The sequence below is a fragment of the Mirounga leonina genome, unplaced genomic scaffold, assembly GCF_011800145.1.
Source record: "Mirounga leonina isolate KUSES-001 unplaced genomic scaffold, KU_Mleo_1.0 Mir_375, whole genome shotgun sequence".
Lineage (NCBI taxonomy): Eukaryota > Metazoa > Chordata > Mammalia > Carnivora > Phocidae > Mirounga > Mirounga leonina.
The window spans coordinates 2,886,596-2,906,332 of record NW_023270717.1 but is presented as its reverse complement, the minus strand read 5'-3'; the positions used below and the strand labels follow the sequence as shown (position 1 = coordinate 2,906,332).

The 19,737-nt window shown below is 57.9% G+C and overlaps 1 long non-coding RNA gene across 1 annotated transcript in view; it reads left to right on the top strand.

The window, feature by feature from the left end:
• The first annotated feature begins 567 nt into the window (after positions 1-567).
• The window catches only part of LOC117997759, a 37,474-nt gene continuing 18,304 nt past the window's right edge, over positions 568-19,737 (top strand). The window contains exon 1 of the long non-coding RNA XR_004675879.1: positions 568-660. This is a non-coding gene — a long non-coding RNA (uncharacterized LOC117997759). The remainder of the gene's footprint in view (positions 661-19,737) is intronic.

Here is a 19,737-nt window from a genome sequence, read left to right as displayed (position 1 = left end):
GCTGAGTTTTGAGAACCCTGGTTTCAGAAGTTGGGGCTGCATGCCTGAACTAAGGCCAGGCACGGGAGGAGGGGGCGCCCCTGAAGAGGGGGCAAGCTGAACCCCTGGTGGGAAGGGAGCCTTGGCCTGGTGAGGAGCCTGTGGGGTGGTAGGGGCATGTGTGCGGAGCCTCCTCCCTACCCCACCGATTCCAGCTGGCTTCGTTTCCCTGGGGGCGCCCTTGGGGGAGCGAGGACCGCAGTTCAGCCCCTGCCAGTGACCCGGCCCCTGTGGGCAGGTGTCCTCCCCGGTTTGTGGCACAGGATGCCTTCTCATGGTCTGCCTTCTGTTATTGCTGGCTGTCATCCGTGCAGGAGAGGCGGATGAACAAGCTGCTCACCTCCTCTTCATCAGAAGCCTGTATTGGTGCGGAGGAGATGAGAAAAAGTAAAAGCGAGCAAGTCATGCACGCTTTGCACTGTCTGAGAGCTCCTGGGGGCTCTGCCTGGTGGGGGGGTAAGCTGGCCGCCGGGTGGCCACGTGGTCGTGTGGGCGCACTCACGTCCCCTGTGTTCTCTCTTGCAGTCTGAACCTGACGGCTTCTCTCATTTCCACCTGTACGTCTGCGCTGCTTTTCTGGTGAGATGGAGGAAGGAAATTCTAGAAGAGCGGGATTTCCAGGTAAGTAAATGCCTTCTCAAAAGGCCCTGCACTTGATTTTCTCCTGGGGGAGGTTCATGACACTGTCGTTCCCGGGGCTGTCTGTGCTGGAGCTGCGAGCCTGACCTCTTGCTGTTGGTGAGCTCGGCCGACCCAGGAAAGTGGGCTGGCCGCGCTCCCGCGGAGCCAGAAATTCAGCCCTTTCCCGGACTTCCGGGGTGCTTCCTGAGCCTGTGTGTGTCCTCCACAGCGTGGCCCCAAGGGGTGGCTCAGGGTTGCGATGCATTAGGGGAGGTGCTGGTCCGTGAGCAGACGGCCTGGGCGGCTGGCCGCTTGGCAGCTGTGTGACTCGGACATGTTGCTTGGCCTCCCTGGGCAGTTTCCTCAGCGACTTGGTGGAGAGCCACACTGGCTCCCACTCAGCTCTGTGCTCGACTAGGGGCTCCGTGGGTGCTGAGTCCCCAGCCCGTCCCCACCCCCAAGTGTGCCTCCATGTGGTGGCCTGAGTACCATGGGGGTGTTGACCCCTTCACAGGGTGCTATCCACTGGGACCCCAGGTGCCCGAGTCCTTCTGCCTGGTGACCTGGGAAGGTGGGGCCCCTCAGGTACACGGAAGAGGACACCATCGGTGGGGACCAGGGACCGGGCTCTGCCCCACCTGGCTGGGGACAGTCTGGCCACTTCACCTCCTCGAGCCCCTTGGCTTTTAGGTCAGGGACAAACTAGTAGGCCCTATGTCCGGGGTCACGGTGTGGTGGCTCTGGGCAGTCTGCTTGGCCTTGTGGCACTCTGGCTCCTTGTGGGAGGTTTGGGAGAAGAGTGCTGGCTGAGCCAGACCCTGGCCCGTGGAGAGCCTGGGTGTTTCTCTGAGGGAGATGGGCACAGCTTCCCCGGGGCACAGTGGCCAGCCGTGGTGTGACCCTGGTCAGCACACACCCCTGGGCTTGGGCTGACTCCCCGAGTGCCTCCTGGAGAACAGATGATACCGGGGGACCGCGGTTCTCCAGGCTGACCACGTGTGGGATTCTCACTGCCTCCCTCCTGGAGCTCTGCCTGCTGGGGGGAGGTGAGACAGAACTCGGGGCGATAGGAGTTCATGACCGTGGGGTGCTGTGCGTGAGAATGTGCTAAGGTGGGAGGCTCGTCATCACCCCAGAAATCACTCTTGAGCCCTGACCCTGGGCAACCCTGAGCCATGTGTGCCTGGGAAATGTCCCTCGCCCACTGGCCCTTGAGTTCTGGTTGGGTAGAGAGACTCATAACAGATGAGTGACCTTACACAAGGGGCTTTGCCACTCTGCCCCCCATTTCCTCCCCTGCTCCCCAAATAGGGACAGTGCCACCAGGATCCCCTTCCCACAGGGTGGCTCACATCGTGGGGAGTGTGCTTCTAGCTTGTGTTCATTAGTATGAAGTGCCAGGACGGGGCTGACGCGGGGCTGTGACCACACTGGGCTGGAGGATGGCAGGTGGGAGCAGCCCTGCACGCGAGGGACCTGAGCGAGGTCCGGGGAAGGTGCCGGCCAGGAGGTCGGTGCTGGGCTGGCCCCGGCCCCTCCTCACCCCGGGCCCGTTGGGGCCTCCCGTCTGATGCTCCTCACACAAGAGCCCCCGTGAGGGGGCGGCTTGGGGCTCTGCCATGTGGCAGATGACCCCGGGTGGCGGTGTTCCTGGGGGCTTGGAAGATGTGTTGCCAAGTCCCATGGTTCATTCGCCCGCCATGTTTTACCACCGTTTCTAGGAGCCCCGCGTGTTGCTGTTTGGCTGCAGACCTTCCCCGGTGCTGCTGAGAGGGTTTGCCTGGGCAGTGGCCGAAAGCGGCTTGCCGGCCTCTCAGAGTCCTGCGCACGAGCTTGAGATTCACGGGGCCAGGAGACCAGCAGAGCCCATGCAGAATGTGGGGGGCAGGGGACGACCCAGGGCTTCAGCGTCACGGGGGTTGACCGAGTGCATGGTACAAACACGGCAGTGAGTTGTGAAGGACTGAACTAAATGGGAGAGGAAATAGGAAAACAGAAATTAAATAAAGAACCTTTGGAGTCCTGGTGAGCGTGGGGGAATCGTGTTTGTAATCGTGACATTTTAGGACAATGAGTGCACCCAGGGAGGACAGCCTGAGTGACTGAGACCAAGAACCGAAGTCTCCAGCAAGAGAATGTTCCTGGGAAGAGGCTTTAAAAGCCCCCGTTCTCACTCTGTGCAGACTTGTAATGTGCCCCTTGGGAAATAGTGTTGCTTTAAGTCCTTTCCCGAGGAGAAAGGCTTCCCAGGAGCAAGGAGACTCCCCTGGTGTCCACCAGGCCCCCTGCTGCAGGTACCGGGTAAGAGGTGATGGGCTCTGCCCCCTGGGTTCAGTTCCCCTGAACTTGGGCAGGCAGTGCACCTTGGCTTCGGAGGCTCGCCCAGGCCGGTGGTCTGGTTGTGTGTGGTTCCGTGAACATCCCCGAGGGCCTGCTGGGTTCTCTGGGTGGAGGGAGGCACCTTCTGGAGTGGGCGTTCGCTCCTGCCCTGAGTCTTAGTGCCCAGAAGCTTTGTACTTTAACTTGAGGATCGGCCGTCCCGGCCAGAGCTCGCCCCACCCTTCCTGCAGATGACTCAGTTTCCCAGCCCTCCTACGGCACCAGAGTGCACCCCTTCCACACACTGCCTGCTCCCATCTCCACCGGCTGCTGAGGTCTGAGCCTCTGTGCCGACAGCCTGGGTTCTGCCCTCCCTTTGCCTTGTTCTAACGAGCTTTTGTAGGGTCTTTGGGTGGAAGGACCTCCTTTGTGCACAAAGTCTTATGTCCCCTGAGGGTGCATCCAGCAGGCTCCGCCTCTTCCTGGGCCTCTGGGTGGGTGGGGGGGGGGGTTGTTTCCCGGCAAGAGAGCTCACGGCAAGAGAGGGTGAGGGATTCGCTGTGCTGTGAGCGGCTGAGGCCCTCTCCACCCCCCTTCAGGCACATGTGGCCGAATAAGCCATCCACGGGCTGCCTCCAGCGTGTCCGGCGGCGTGCGAACCTGGCGTGGCTCCCACTTCCGGGGCTCCAGCCCTGTTCCAGAACTGCAGGCTTGTCCGCGAGGCATTGTGCTCCCTCTGAGCATGCTCCTTCTCTCCAATGGGAGATGTCAGGCTTCGGGTGTTGCCTTTGCTGGCATCTCTGGCTGGTTTGTAAGTTCAGGCATTACAAAATAGCTGCAAGTGAGCCACTCTAGAAAATCCTGTCACTTTATCCCCTGAAGTCTAAGCTGCTTCATTTGGCATCCCATGGTTGTGGGGGTCTGAGTGCAGCCCTGTGTGGCCCTGTGCTGCCCCCGCCCCGCTGGTCCTCCTTCACAGCCAGCCTTCCCTGCCTCCATGGCCCGGTGTGCCCCCCACCCTGGTGCCCACCCTGGTGCTTGTTGGAGCACCCAGCCGGACTCTTCCTGTCCCGCCGGCCTCCTGGGACTGTGGCCCAGAGGCAGCGTGGACACAGAGGTGCTCTGTGAGACTGGGAAATTCTCCCTACGGAGGAATCGGCATCTTTGTTTTGATTTTGAGGAGAGCGAGTCCCTTAGACACACAGAGAAGGTGGCGGCATGCAGTTTTTCAGAGGAAGGAGAGTAAATGATTGTGAACAGAGTGTGGAATTTGCAGTGGAAGTATGGGCCTTCCGTGGGGTCCTCGGGAACGTAGAGGTCAGGAAATACTTCCAGGACGGGAATCCACTGGCTCATCTCTGTTGGTGGATGGAGAGCCTCGTTAGTGGAAACGGGGCCTGTGAGCACAGGGCAGGACCCGGTGGGCCGGCCGTCATCTGCACCCCATTCACGCGCAGAGACGAGCTCCATGTGAGCGGGCGCCTGGCTCTGTGCCCCACATTGTGGGGAGAGCTCCCGCTGCTTCGTAGGTGGCATGAGAAGGCCCTCGGGGAGCTGGCCTGCCGTGCTTGGCCCAGGCGCCTGGCCCTTTGGCTCCTGTGGATGGCGGGTGGCCACTCCGTGGGAGCAGGAGGGACCAGGTGCGGGCAGCACCTGTCGGCAGGGCCTGTGTCTGCTCTGATGTTCCTGGTGGGCCAGCGCGGCCCTCAGCGCCCTCCCTCTGGGCCAGGCCCTGTGCCATCTGTCTCCAGACTCTGTCTCCCCCACCCCACATGTGTGGGCCGGCTGGGGTGACAGACGAGTGGAGGGGCTGCTTGCAGCTCAGTGCAGGGCCTGGGATGGGGCCGTGGGGCCAGAGCGGGGGCCTGTAGCAGAGGCATAGAGCAGGGCAGGGCACCCAGGAGAGGGGCCCGTGCTGGACAAGCTGCTCTGCAACTGGCAGTAAGTCAGCGAGGCTGGTGCTGAGCGTGCAGGGGGGCCGGGGTGGAGGCCGGGGCAAGGCGGCAGTCAGGAGACAGCCTGAGAAAGACAGAGCCAGGGAGGCCTCCTGGCCTTCCCTAACTCCTAACACGGTGTCCCAAGGGCCAGGGACTTGGGGAAGAGGACTGGGACGTAGCAGCAGAATGGCTTTGGGGCAGGGAGCCCTGAGGAGAGGTGGGGGGTGCAGCTCAGAGGACAGCAGCCAGAACCTAGGGGCCTTAGGACATGCAGGGGAAGGGGCGGCCGCGGGCAGGTGGCACAGACAGGAAGGAAACAAGGCAGGCAGGATTTCTGTCAGGTTGTGAGGAGGAAAGTTAAACAGAGCAGACAGGATGATGTCATAGGTGGTCCTAGCGGCACCTCTGTGCTTAATCGTGGGCAGAAACTTCTGGGAGCTTGGATACAGTGCTCCTTCACCGAGGTCTTGATTTGTGTGCTCTTCTGTCTGTTAGACTTGAATTCAGAACTTTATAAAACAGACTCAAATGAAGCAAGCGTAGGAGGAGACGCGGTGGTTAAAGGTGAGGTCATTGTGAATCTAGATGCCGAAACCACGGCTGGCCTGAGAGCTTTGGGTGGTTTTAGTTGTACGAACCACCACTGCGTCTTCCAAGTTTCTGTGGAACATTTACAAAGTAAATTATCTGACCTAAGCCATAAATGTTGTCAAAGTCTGAAAAGCTGGAATAATACAGCCTATATTCACTGAGCATAATCCTTTACAGTGAGATACTAACAAAGTTAAAACTGAATAATTAGGCATTTAGATATTAAGGAGCCTGCTCAAGAAGAAAGTGATCCTGTAAATATAGAATGGTTTTTAAGAACACATGAGATATGGGGCACCTGGGTGGCTCAGTCGGCTGGCGTCTGACTCTTGGTTTTGGCTCAGGTTGTGATCTCAGGGTCATGAGATTGAGCCGCACGTTGGGCTCTGTTCTCAGCATGGAATCTGCTTGAGATTCTCTCTCCCTCTCCCTTTGCCTCTCCCCCTGCTTGTCCTCACTCGCTCGCTCTTTCAAATAATAAATAATATATTAAATCAATTAAAAAAACAAAACAAAACACATGGGAAGTGACTCGTGTTGGGCTTGAACACAGATTCTCAGCCAACATATTTTTATTATGTAAAAACATTAAAAAAATACTAACCCTTTAACTCAAGAGGTTAGATAGGGAAAAATAAAGTCAACATACGATAAAGGTGGTAAAGGAATTAGTGAACATAAATGAAGGGGTCAGAAAATGGAGTTCGTGAGTAGAATTAAGAACTTCTCACTTAGAAGGCATTTACAAATATCAGTAAAGCAGGCTGGCCTTCCTGTGGACCCAGATACGCGGGTGGAGACATCCATCCTCCTGCATTTTGGGGAGGGAGAATGCAGAGATTTAGGGAGAATATAAAATGCCAGAATTGCCACAAGATAAAGTAAAAAAAACAACCCTCAAATGGATCCATAATTTGGGGGTGAGTTCCAACATTTTCAAAAGTCTTACCTTTAAATACGGTTCTGAGGTCAGAAACTGTCTTTCCATTGAGTTCTCTCAAACTTTCTAAGAACCTGTCACCGTGTGACCTCGGACTTAGAGAAATGGGGAGCTTGCCTATGTTTCTCAGAGCTGCACGCCCAGGCACTTCCTTCACATCGGCCTGTCTCACTCTGAACTATCACTGACCTGCGTCTGTTCTCCGCGTGTCTGTCTGTGTGCGGAGCTGACCGTGTGAAATGCCATGCCGTCAGGCCAGTCTTGGCCCTGCTCACCAGGCTCCCTTGGCCCTGGCCCAGCGCCTGACCCGGGAAGGCATGAATGTAAACATGGGTTGAGTAAAGGAATTTTTTATTTATTAATATGAAAGACAGCACCTATAAAAGTGAAATTAGAATCTAGTTTCACTTGTGGTAGAAATACCAAAATCCTTGATAAAGTACCAGCAGATTTAGCCCATTAATATATTAAATAAAAATATTCCATAAAAAATTCTTTCCCAGGAATTCTGAACTGGTTTACTCTTGACAAATCTCTTTGTGTCGGGACCCCACTCATGCAGGGCTTCCTTAGAAGGGCTCACGAGCCTCAGCATATGGTCCTACTCATGACTAAGATTTGTCACCACCACACGGCAGAGATGTGCTGCTGGGTCCATGGGGGGAAGGTGCCCAGGAGGAGGGTAGGGGAGCCGGGTGCAGGCTCCTCGTGCCTTCCCCACGGGAGCCATGCGGAGCGGTGCCTCGTCTCAGCCCAGGGAAGCCCGGTAGACACCCAGAGCCCCAGGTTTTTACTGGGGGCAGGTCACCAAGATTGCAGATCCCAGAAGGAAAGCCGGTGTTTACCATGAACGCTGTACCAGCAGTGTCTGTGGGCTGGCACGGAGCCCCGGCTTTGCCACGGAGGGGTCCTCTCAAGAGCATGTTCTGGATGCCAGCCAAGGGTCAGCCCTGCGACCAGGCCCCTTGAGAACCAGGTCTGCCATGCTAGCTCTTCCTGCTCACTGCTGAGGGAACGTCCTAGCGCCCAGCCAAGGTGTTAAGTCACATGATCTCTTAAGAAATATAGTAGCTTTTCCTGCATTTAATAGCCAAAAAGCAACTCTACCCTTACTAGCATAGAAATAAAAGAATCCTTATCTCAACATGCTGAGGACGATCTATAGTCAGCAGCCAGCCGTATGTAGGGGACACCGGGGACAGTCCCCTCTGCGCCCGCAGCACGCATCTGCCTTGGCGGTACGATAGATGCGTGTTCAGCAAAGGCTCCCTGCTCCTGCCCGTGCAGTGCGTGCGTACATACACACGTGCCAGGGACATTAAAAATGGGTTTTCTGGATGCGTGGACTCTCAGGGAGTGCGCTCGCGCCGTGCTGGTGTTTGCTGTGAAGGCCCCTGCTGCCTCCTGCTGGGGGGGGCTCAGAGCCTGGCACTGAGCAGGTGGGGGGGGCTCAGAAACCCTTGCCTAAGTGCGGACCCCTCAGCCCAAGCATGTGAACCAGGACAGACAGACAGACCTGGGTGTGTGGCTGCTGCTGGTCTGAGACCGGCTCTCAGTGGAGCGGAAGCACCTCACCCTAAGCTGTTTGTTTACAACAGCCGGAGTCCCAGGTGCCTAGTCCGAGAAAACGCCTGCTGTCTCTAGGGGGACACGTTGCAAACACAGCCTCGCAACTGTAAACGTCTGTCCGTCTGAAACACCATCCACAAAGTTAAACGGCAGGTGGAACACAGGGAAGACCTCACAGACGGGATCCGATGTAGCCCATGTTTGTAACATGCAGACAGCTCACGCGAGCTGCTGTGGGAGAGCGACCAGTGGTCAGGCCACAGAGGAATTCACGCAGCTGCCTGGTGAGGGCGCGTCTATCTCCCAGTCGTCCGTGAAGAACTGGAAAGTGAGACGGAGGCCACCTGCGAAATGAGCGACGCTCTTTACAGTGCACTTCTTTAACACCGAAGACGCCGGCGTGAGCAGGCATGGTCCTTCCTTCCTGCAGGGGTGAGAGCTGTTCGCAATTTACGTCCACAGCCTTACCCGGACCCAGTAGTTCCCCTTGTTCAAATTTTGTGAAAACAAACCGTCTACACCCTGAGCATCTAGTGTTAGGAGGCCAGTTCTCTAGGTTATAGTACTTGCTGCTTAGAATATTCCACAACTGTCCCAAATCCTGTCTTCAAAGACTAGTTCCTGATGTGGGAAAGTGCTCGCAGCATGTTGCTGTGCAAGGGAAAAGCACAATCTGAAATTATACACATCCGTATACGTCTGTGTGTGTAGATGTGTGTTTCATATGCACACATGTACATATGCATGGGCGTGTGCAACACTCCACATGCATCTACAGATGCACACGTGGTCTGCACATGCAGGCACATGCAGGGTACACACAAATACCCAGCCACACACGAGCATACATGTAAAATGTATGTACGCATGTAGACTGTACATCTGCATGCTACGTGGGTAAGAACATGTCTGTATGTGCACACGTATGAGATACATATGTAGATTTACATGCATGTATAGATATAAAGGTGACCCTGAGTTTGCTTGTGTCGTCTGCACAGAGAAAAGACTTAACAGAAACAGATCACACTGTTAGCATCGTTTAGTTTTGGTCAGTGGAATTATGCATAATTTAATTTTCTTGTTTGAACTTTTGAAACCTTTTCCACATCCTCTCGCTATGTGGTCAACATGGCTTTTCCCCTTGGGTTCATTCCAAGGTGAAGGAGGTGAGACCGCTCAGTGAGGGGTCCAGCCAGTGCTCTGTGACGCTGGCCTCCGCCATTCAGGTCCTTCCTGGTGCCACAGCTGGTGTCCCTCTATAGTGGGATCCCCTGTGCTCCCATGTGTCCCTCAGCTCATGCACACAGGCAGACACATGCACACCCATGTGGTCCTCAGAGGCGGTGCCCGTAGGCACCCGTGTGCAGTGGGATGGGAATGGATGCTTCCCGAAAGGAGGGCTGAGGGAAGAAGGTGAAAGGTCGAAGGGCGCATGAACAGGGAGGAGCATGAACTCTGGCCAACCCCCTCCCCCCAACGGTGGCTCAGGCTGCACACGGGTTCTTGAGACCTTCCCTTTGGCCAAGCTGCCGCGATGGGGACGACTTCTTCTTTTTTTTTTTTAAAGATTTTATTTATTTATTTGAGAGAGAGAATGAGAGAGAGCACAGGAGAGAGGGGAGGGTCAGAGGGAGAAGCAGACTCCCTGCCGAGCAAAGAGTCTGATGCGGGACTCGATTCTGGGACTCCGGGATCATGACCTGAGCCGAAGGCAGTCGCTTAACCAACTGAGCCACCCAGGCGCCCGCGATGGGGACTTCTTGACCGCCCTGCGCAGCCAGCCTGCAGGTCACTCTCAAGAGTCTGGTTTCAATCATTGGACGGAGCTTCTTTATGCCCTGTCATCGGTCCCCTTCCTCAGAGGTGGGTTGGATGAAGTCGTCTCTCGTAACCGTGCAGGATCCGTTGCAGACCAGGCCAGATTCCAGTACGTGACCTTGGAACCCCTCCTCGGGCGCAGCCCTGCACTCGGCGGGCCTCCCGACTTGCACCCCTGCAGATCTCAGAGACCTGTGGTCAGGAAACAGCTTTGTGGGGCGTCTCTGACTTACAGAAGTGCAACAGCACCCAAAGCCGGGGCCTCATGGAGGCTGCGGGGCTCGGTGTGCAGGAGCGGGCTGAGGCTGCCTCACCGCGGGGCCCGTGGGCGTCCCTGTGCCACAGCATCACGGGCAGCCTCAAAGCAAGCGCTCCGCAGCTCGAGCCTTTGTCTGCTCGGACTCCCGGCCTCCGAAGCTCCGCGTGGCATTCCGCGTGGAAGCAGGTGGAGAGAAGCTGCTCTCACTCGCCTGGGAGGGGCTTTGTCATCTCCAGTGTGCTTGCCCTCGGAGGGCCGTGCATAGATGACCGGGAGGTCGCAGCCCCTCCTGGAGGCCGGCGAGTGTCCCCATAGAATCCTGCCAGCCCGGGCCTCTGGGAGGACGGGGCAGCACCTCTGCTCTGCTTTGGGCCACCCTGCTCTCCCCTTTGCCCTGAAGCTAGAGGGGTCGGAGTCCGTGCAGACTTTCCGGCTGGTTTTCCTCCCACGCGGGGCGGCGTGGTGCAGACGGAGGGCCACTTGTGGTCTGTTGCTCCGCACTTCACGTGGCGTTCCCACGTGCTCTCGGACAAGTCCTTGCCGTCCCAGGCCCTGGCGCATGCACACCGCTGACAGCTGATGAGTTCGAGGTCCCAGAAATGGCCCCCTGGGCAGGGTGTCACGCCTTTGTCAAAGCAGACTGATTTTGCAGTGCCGAGCGCCCGTCAGTGGGTTAATGGTTCTGTACGGTTTGAATTTCACCCTGTGTTCACCTGAAGCAGCAAATGTCACGAAATGCCAGAGTAAAGACCAGTTGTCTCTTTCTTTATCGTCTCGAGACATTTTAAAGACAAAATCAGGTCAATTGAGAACTAATCTTTAAGTGGATTATTGTGCCGTCACGTGCTTCTGGGGGTCGCTGTGTGTGTTTAAGTGCGGGGTTTGTGTGGCCATGTAGCACGTGCAGAGTGGTGTGGTACAGCGTGGGGTTTGTGCTGTCGTGTGGGGTTTGCAGAGCTTTGTGTGGCGTAGGGCTTACGTGGCCACGTGTGGTGGCGTGTGTGTGGCTGTGTGTGGTCGTGTGTGGTGCAGGGTTTGCGTGGCTGTGTGTGCTGTGAGCCATGCCCAGGCTGGGGGCCCCCCAAGGCTTGCACCCACCAATCCAGAAGGGGGTGCAGAACAGTGAAGGGACAGTTTGGGAGCATCTGGCTTCAGTTTCCTCATTGGCAAGGGGAAATGGGGGCACCCCACTGAGCTCATGGGATTGCTGGAGGGGTGCATGAGGTCATGGACAGAGGAGGGGCTCGGAGCTGCTTTGCACACGCACACACATGCACTCTCAGAATCTCTTACAAAACGAGGCAGGGGAAAGAATTGATCCTGTTCTTTTGATCTCTGAACAACAGGCCCGTTCCTCATTACATGTGAGGAAGTTTGCTTAAATGGTCATGAAGAAAACTCTCCTTTGCCTCTTGGGGAATTTGTTTGGATTTTTCTCTGCAGGAAGACCTCTTGTGCTTTCATTGTTGCCCAGGGTGGCCCTATTTGTGTGGCATCTGGCTTCCCTGCGTGGCCACGAGGGTGGGTGGCCTCCCATCCAGTGTCCTCCATGGGGACAAGTCCTGTGCAGCAACCTCGCGGGATGTGCCTGGTGGGCGTTCTCTCTGGGACAGGTGGTCTTCCCCGGCCCTTCTACCCTGAGCTGTGCGGGCTAGACTCAGATCCCCGATTGAAGGGACCCAGGTCTCTCCTTGGCCACCCACCTGCCCATCCCGCTGCCCCGGCGTCCACTCCACAGCTCCCCAGTGCTCCTTCCAGAAGGAGCCCCTGTGGGGGTGGCAGCCGGCTTTGGTGAGACTCAGTGGCGGGGGAGGGAAGAGGAGCTGGGATCCTGTCCTGTCCGGTCCTGTCCACCCCCATCCCACCCTTTCCCGTCCCCATCCTGTCCCTTCTTGCTGTTGCTGGGTCCTGCCTGCCCTGACCCAGCCCCTGACGCTCCTCCCCTGAGTGTTTCCTGTTCGCCATGATCAGAATACACCAGGCATTTTTGAGGGAAATGGGAGTCTGCACAAGACTGGAGAAAATCGATTTTGTCCCCCAACTGTCCTTAGACATATCTATATTTTTATTAAATCGTCTCTCTCTGCGATGGATTTCACTCTCCCCGTGGGATTGGGCTGCTGGCACCTGAGTCTGCGAGACCCCGGTGACCGTGGGGCAGCACGCGGGCCGTTCCCAGCCCCCGACCCTGGCTCCTGGAGAGAGCACGCGAGCCCCAGCCGGTGCGTGCCTCAGTCCCCCGCGTTCAGGGCGCTCAGATGGCAGTACGCACCAGGCAAACTGTGCGACTCTCAGCCCGCATGGAAACGTGCATCCCTGACCTGCCAGCCCGAGAGCAGAGCCAGGGACATGTCCACACCTCTCCTCCGGATGTCCCAGTTCAAGGGTCATTCTGTGTTCTTCCTCTTTCCTGAAATTATGTTCTGATGAATACTGTGGCCTCTTAGGAGGTGGTGCTTAGACTGTGTGTTGTGGGTCCTGTCGATGAGGGGTCTCCGCACGCTTCCTGAGAGCCACACGTCCCGTGGGTGATTTAGTAGGAGCCTAATGCACCCCAAGGTAAGCCAGTGTTGGCTTATTACACGACCCTCACTGCCGTCGCTGGAGGCCCTAAGATTAGCCTGAGGATATGGCTCCTTGGTCCAGCAGTTCCCTCCATGACATGGAATCTCCATAAATTCATGGAAATGAGCTCGGCAGAGAGGCTTCTGGAACCTAGAGGAGGGGTGCGTGCGGTGGGACTGTTTCCAAATAGTCTTGCCCCAGACACATACCTTTTGTGATGGTTTTTATGATATTAAAGGTATTCGTGTATGTGATTTTTACTTTTATTTTTATTTTTGTTTCATTGTAAGCAGACTCCACGCCCAGCATAGAGCCCAACGCAGGGCTCTGTCTCACAACCCCGAGATCAGCACCTGAGCTGAGATCAAGAGTCGGACGCTTAACCGACGGAGCCACCCAGGCACCCCCATGTGTGTGATTTTTAAAGACAAAAATTTATAAAAGGCTTTTTACTGAGCGTGCCCCTCTCCCCACCTCTTCCCAGGTCAAGAGGCGGCCAATTTCAGCCTTTTAAGTTGTTTTGTTTTTTATGTTTATCTCTGCCGATCTAAGTAGCTATTTCTTGATTTTTTTAACTTCAGTTACTTTCTGCAGCAGAAAGACCTGCCTTCTTACCCTCCACTGGCCGCCCATCCTTCTTGGGGACCCTCCTCCCGGAGGCCTTGCCTGGTTACTGACACACACACACACACACACACACACACACACACACACACACCCGTGGGACACCTCCCCCCACCCCGAGGGGGGGCCCAGCCACACTCACCAGGTGGGGCTGCTCCTCGTGGCCTGGCAGATGTCACCCATGCGGAGTCACCCAGTTCCGCCCTGCTTGCGTCTGTCAGCCTCGCCGTTCGCAGTGGTCCTGGTTCCCGCGAACCTCACTGACTCATCTCGGCTTCTGAGAAGTGCCGTCTTCCGGGAGGTCGACGGCAGGTGTTCGGCACATAGTCGCCCCTGGGACCGGGGTTCCTGCGCTTCGGGGGAGCCCCCTTCCCTCGGAGCCTGATGCTCCTGGCGCTGCTTTGTTTCCTGCTTTGGCGGAGCTGGGCCTCTGGGCCTCCCGATGGGGGCCGCGGGGAGGGAGGCTCGAGAGGAGCGTGTCTGTGTGCACTTGGCCAGGGCACGGAGCGGTGGCCGGCCTCCGCGGCCGCCTCCTTCTCTCCATGTGCCCCGTGCTGCCACCCGTTGCTGGCCGTGTCCGTGGACTGCAGCGCTTTACCTGGCACCTGCTGCCAGCCCCGCCCCCCCGGAGCTGCTCTTTGTCGCCAGCTTGGGCGTCGGGGGACGTGTCTGTCATCGTCCTGCCGGAGCAGCCAGTGGGCCCGTGTGCTCTGGAAGGCTCCAGCTTTTCTCCTCTGAAAGGTTTCGTACGTTACGAAGGCCTGCCGGATTTCTCTCTGGGAGGCCGATCGGAAGGTGGGCTTCAGTTTGGCCCCTCATTCCCGATCTTCAGTGTTCGATCTGTTCTGTTTCCATCTGTTCCATCATGGCAGAGAATCCAAACACACTGGAACCTTTGAAAGCCCAGGTGCCTGGCCCTCAGCCCCAGCAGTCCTGGTCCAGGGGGCTTGCAGGGGCCCCCAGTGATGTGGAGGCTCTGCCCCATGGGGAGCCACTAGGTGGGTGTCTGCTCAGCTCCTTCTGGCTCCGATATCCTGACCCCACTTACCTGCGCGTGTTGAAGATCTTGCTGTGCCCTCGTACGTCCCGCAGGGGAGCACAGCCATGCGGCCTCCCGTGCTGGAGGAGGTCAGGGCTTGGCCCTGTGCATCACAGCGCCTGCTGAAGCCCGGTTGGTGAGACGGGATCCTCCCCACCCCCAACCAGTCAGGCCTCGAGGCCCCACTGCCCTGCTGAGCTGGAGTGTCATGTCCCAGGGTCCCTGCAGCAGCCACAGCGCTGGCTCCAGGAGGTCGTCAGGGTGCGGCTCTGCTATGGGGCCTCCACGACCCGGCCGGGATGAGTGCGCCCTCCTGGCCTGTGCCTCCTGCTTCACCCCCCACCGAGCGGCCTTCTTTCCTCTGCACCTGGCTGTGCGCCTCACCCCCGTGACTGGGCCTCGGGCCTCCTTGGGATGCCTGCCCGGGCTGCTGGCTGTCCTTGTCCCTGGTGGCTCCTGCACAGCACGCTGGGAGAGGTGTTGCTCCCCTCCCTGATGGCCTTGTTGGGGTCTGGGCTGTCACCGCCCGGCCACGTTGGACGTGTCAGGGATGCAGGAGAACATGCAGCATTCGTGGAAATGCCATGTTACCTAAGTGACACATGTCAAGATAAGCAAGTGGTCATGTTCAGTTTGAACCAAGCCCTGACCTCCCTGGGATGGACACTGAGTTCACCTGGAGATCTGGCCTCTTTCAGGGTCCATTTTGATTGTGAGCTTAGGGCCCAGCAGCTCCCACGGCCTCAGGAAGCTGTGTGTACTCTTTGGGACTTGAGAAATAGGGCTCTGGAAAGTGACAATAGCAAATGTTTAGGTGCTGTCTGTAGCAAGTAGCGTCCTGTCCACTTCACTAACCGTGCAGCCTCGCGATCCTCCGGATCCACTCGTACTTGAGCACTGACCGCGGGTTCGAACCCTTCCCTGCACAGCAGACAGGTGCGCACAGGATGTCTTGGGAACCACAGCCGGGTTTCACCAGAGCCTCTGGCAGCTAAATAATTTCAAAGCAAAATCACAAAAATCCTTCCATGTTTTCATTTAAAAACTGCGTTTGATGTGGATGATGGCTGCTTGTGAGGGATGCAGCCTCTGTAGGTCCTTGGGACACATCCGTGGGGAAGTCTCTGGGGAAGTGGCCGGCCCTGCGGGCTGCTCCCAGGACACTCCGTCTCTTCCCCCAGGCCGTGCTGTGCAGGCTGCTCCTGGCCCGCCCGGAACCCCCTCCTGCTGTGGGCAGGAGACGCGGGGACGGCGAACCTCCGTGCCCACACTGGCGCCACCACGGTGCTCTCGCTGAGCGGGCAGGCAGCTCAGGCCGGCTGCACGGGACACACACCCCCTGCCCCGTCATAATCCCCTGGGTCATCAAGCCGACCTGGGACGTGGGCCGTGCTCCCCCTCCCCCTCCCCCTCTGGCAAAGGAGGGACCTCCCGTCTAGGGGAGGGTCGCACCTCAGCCCCAGGTCTCAGCCCCCCTCTTCTGGGCCTGGATCACGTGCCTGTGCCTGCCCGAGCCTCTGTCAGAATAGCCGCCTACAGGTGGGGCGGAGGGCAGCCGATGTCGCGGGTTTGCCAGGGACTCTCTCTCTGCTCATTTCTGCCTGTGAATTAGTCTTGCCGTTAAGGAAAAAATTACACCCACCATTCAGGTCATTAATTGAAAGGCCCTTATTATCTCATTAATGGTGTTTGATATCTGAGGCAGATAAACTTGGAGAAGCTCATCTGTTCAGTCCCTGAAGAAATGTAATTACATCTTGGGCCTTATTGAAACGTCTTGCTCTCAGCTGTCATGCCTGCCTGCCACGGCCACGCGCCCACGGAGCCCTGTCGGATCTGGTGCAGAAATACCATTAGGCAGGCGGGCGTGGGGGTGGGCCGCCCGTGGGCAGTGCATGTGGCCAGTGGTTTCGGGAAGGTGTGGCCAGCTGCCGTGCTGGCTCTAAACAGCCCCTCTGACCTCCCGCACTCCATGGAGGCCCTCCTGCCGTGGGCGGCCTCCCTCAGGATGAGCCCTCGCGGGGTGGCAGAGACAGGCTGAGAAGAGGGACGGGGTTGGCCCCAAGCCTGGTGTCATTTGTGCAGGCTTCTTAGGTTACCCTGGGGTGGACAGGAAACCAAATGAGAGCTGTGTCCCCTCGCCAAGCCTGGGCTTCGCTGGTTTCATTGCCAAGCTCCTGGACCTTCTTTGTGGGAACAGCCCCTCTGCCCCACAGTGGTTCCGTCCACTCCGCCGTGTTCTCTCTGCCTGTTTAGCCAGGTCCTAAGTTTCCAATGTGACCATCATGCACTGCCGAGCCTCCTGGGCTCTCTGCTGGTGAGGGGCATGCACACGAAGGGGAGCTGTGGTCTGTTCATCGCTGAGCCTGTGGTCTGCCAGCACCATCTGAGCCTGAAGAGACTGGCCGGGAAGACCTGTTTGGGGGTGGGGGGCAGCCCTGGCATTCGGGACTGGGCAGTGGACAAGGAAGGAGAGGGTGACTTTGGGGTTCTAAGATCTCCACTTTCAGTGAAAGTGAAGCTCAGCGAAGTGAAAGGACCCTGAGCTGTGGATGGCAGCTGGGGTCCGACAGGGCTGGCGCTCATTCCAGACTCCCGCAGTCTCCCACCACCCACCTGCCCCCTCCAGCCCCACTCTGTGGGCTACGGCTCCTGCTCCGATCCCCATGGCCATGCCCCAGGTCCCCACGGCCACGCTCGGGGTCCTTCCTGGGGAAGACCCATTTCAGTTGGCACAGGACCTCTAGGGTTCAAGCTGTAATGTGCCTCCATGAACCCAGAGCCTTGGGCCACAGGCACAGAAAGCCCAGGCCACTCCGGAGTCCTGGGCTGGACCCTCCTAGCCACCAGCCCGTGTGAGACCCCGAGTAGTTCCTCAGCTTCTCCCAGTGTGACTGACGCTGGCGAGTTGCTCAGATAGCGTCCGTGGGCGGGAATCCTGCGGGACGCCTGCAGGTGGCCTGCACACCTTGGGCCTTGCAGTGGGACCTGCTGTTATCCAGGTAGAGCGACAATGATAGTGCACAGCTCCCTCCCACCAGAGCCCTCCACCCGGACTCCCCCCTCCCCGCCCCCACAGGGAGCCCCAGGGGCCCGGTGTCGCCACAGGTCACCTGTCAGAGCCGCCTGTGTCCCTGCAGGGTCCAGCACGAGGTACACACACTCAGCTGCGGGGTCCTGGCCGAGGCCTCACCCCGTGTGCCAGCACGGAAGGTCCGGTAAAGGGACACAGAATGGGATGAGTGGACAAGCGGGAGGAGAGGGCGGGCTGCCTCACGACCCACGTCCAGTCCAGACAGCCCTCGGACTGCATGGGAGGTTCACCCTCTTACCCTAATTACTTTGAGGACTTTCAGGGCAAACAGGATAGGATTTCTCAATTCAATTTTGGGGTGTTTGTTTTTTGTGGTAAAGCACATGGAGGACGTTGCGTTGATCTTTAATTCCTCACACAAACAGGAAGTATTTACTCCCAGCTTGTTTCGTGTGTCTTGAATCTCAGCTGGGCTGCGGGGCGTGGTGGTGTCCAGCCAGGACCTGGAGGGCTGTGGACGCCCAGTGTGGACGCCCAGTGTGGACGGGCTGCTGCTGAGCCTCTGTGGCTGTGGTCACTGTGCCGGCCCTCACGGCCCCAGGCGGGACACTTGCGGAGGGCCCCCACTGTGCCCCCATCTTTCCTTCTGCACTGGGGCAGCCATTCCTGGGGCTCCGTCTGACCATGGGGGCTGGGGAGCCTCTGCCCCAAGCCCCACGCTCTGCACCCTCAGCGAACCTCATAGCCGAGACCAGGTTGCTTCCTGTCTGGGGCTCAGTGTGTCCACTGGTCGGAGGGTGCCAGCCCCCTCTCAGGGTGCATGCAGAGGAGGGGGCGCTCTGCGGAGTGCAGTCGTCAGCGTCCTGGTCACCTAATGGGATTCCTAATCCCCCGTACCTCGGGGGCTCTGGATCCCCAGGGACATGGCAGTGAAGGGACTGGGTAGATGGAGCCTGTCCGGGGTCGCTCCCAGCCCCTCACTTGCTGAGAAAGAACTGCCGGAGTTAAGCTTATGAAAGTGGCTGTGAACATATGTGGCCCCGCCCACTGCTTGCTGTGCCCGTTGTGTGTTCTGACTAAGCCTCAGGCTCCTGACCCTGGACGCGCTCCCCTCAGGGACGGGTCAGGCAGTGGACGCGGTTAACCTGCAGCTGGGCACCGTGTGTCTGCCTGGCACACTGTCCTGGGGGGGCTCTGTCTTCCCCCCTTGACCTGGTTGGTATGTCCTTGGAGTGCCTCCCCGGGGGGTTTTCAGGGTTGTAGGGGACAGCTCTGTCCCTCCGGCTGCCTTGTTTGACAGAAGCCCGGGACACACACAGGGCTGGCTCAGTCTGCCTGTCCCAGCTGGTGGCCCTGCCTGGATTTGGGCCCTTTGACTTAGCCAAGGCTGCGTAGGCCCTGGGTGCACGTGGCTCAGGGCTTGTGAGCTGCCCTGCGGGGGTCTGGCTCCTGCGTTTCCTGCCAGTGGGGTCACTGCCCTCTTGCCCTCTGCAGACGGCATCAAGACCTGTGCTCCCACAGTGTTCCCATGGGCGGCTTCGCCGAGAGGGAAACTGCCTTTCCCGGGGCTCTCAGGGTGGCGAGCCTGCCCCGCGGCTGCAGGACTCCCTCACCTGCTCTCTGGCCAGCTTCCCGGCACAGGGGGCCGGCGCTCGCCGCGAAGTGCCCACGGTGGAGCTGCCTCCGCCAGGATGCACATTTGTATTCAGGCGTTGCTGTGGGAGAGGCTACGCTCTTAGTGCTGTGTTTTATGTCTCCAAATAATCCCATTGTAATAAACTTAATTCCTGCCCGAACATGCGTTCCAGCCTGTGCACCTGTCATAAAGTCAAATAATGTGACATCTCCTATTACATTATCACTCTTGATTAGAATCTCACTTCTAAATACCATCCTGCGATTCTGTCTGCACTCCCTGCCACATTAATATCTTTTTATAATCATTATCAGATGACATCTCTGTCACTCTGGAGATGGGTAGCTGGGAGCAGCAATGACACCCCAAATGAAGCCCAGCAATTTTTAACACAGGCTCTCCTCCTTGGGAGCAGCGGACATAATTCTGAGCAGAAACCAAGCTGTATGTATTTAGAAATCAATTGAAAAAATCAAATTGCTCAGGCTCCAAGTGGTGTGTGCTGAATTGTCTCTTCTTTCCTAGGCTCTGCTTCCCAGGTGGCTCCACTTATTTTAAGATGGATCTCCTCTGTCACTGAAAGTGCTACCGAGCAGGGTCATTTCAGGAAGTGGACAGTTTCCCTAGGAGCTGCCCTTGCCCGAGCCAGGCCTGGGGGGAGGGGTGCTCCTGCCCGGCTTTCCCTCCACCTGCAGCCCCAGCAGCCCGCTGGTGGTGGCTCAGGCCTGGGGAGAGCTGCTCGG